Source organism: Herpailurus yagouaroundi, unplaced genomic scaffold (genome assembly GCF_014898765.1).
Source record: "Herpailurus yagouaroundi ecotype Mexico unplaced genomic scaffold, PumYag 247, whole genome shotgun sequence".
Lineage (NCBI taxonomy): Eukaryota > Metazoa > Chordata > Mammalia > Carnivora > Felidae > Herpailurus > Herpailurus yagouaroundi.
This window is the reverse complement of record NW_024412464.1, coordinates 191,173-191,701: the sequence shown is the minus strand read 5'-3', so window position 1 is coordinate 191,701 and position 529 is coordinate 191,173.

Below are 529 nucleotides of genomic sequence, written 5' to 3'. Positions count from 1 at the left end.
AGATTTTATACATATACATGAAATATACACGTACCAGTACTTATATATAAAGTCAACCACATATATGGTCACGAGGGCCTGGAGAGGAAAGGGCACTCATCTTGCAAACAGGGAAGGACTTGAGATAAAGCCAAAAATAAGAAGGAATCAAAAATCACTCTAGGAGCTAGGAACAGTGGTTTCCTCCTGGGAGGGGAACTGAGTGCCTAGGAGACCAGGTGGGAGGAAGACTTAACGTTTCACTGCATATCCTTTTGTATCTTCTGATTTTTGTGCCATTCACAAAGGCTCCAGGGTTTTTTTGGTTTTTTTTTAATCCATTGATTTATACATTTAAAGAATTCTAAGGCCACAAAGCCAGGAGGACAGACAAGATGGTCGTCCAGGCAAAGTGGGACAACATGCAGGTGTGGAGAGGAATCGTAGTTTTTAATATGTTCCTTCCAGATATCCGTGATAAAAGCAAGTGGAGATGTCCCAGAGGCAGGTGGGGTTATGGAACTGGGAGAGGGTGGACAATCTGGACTAG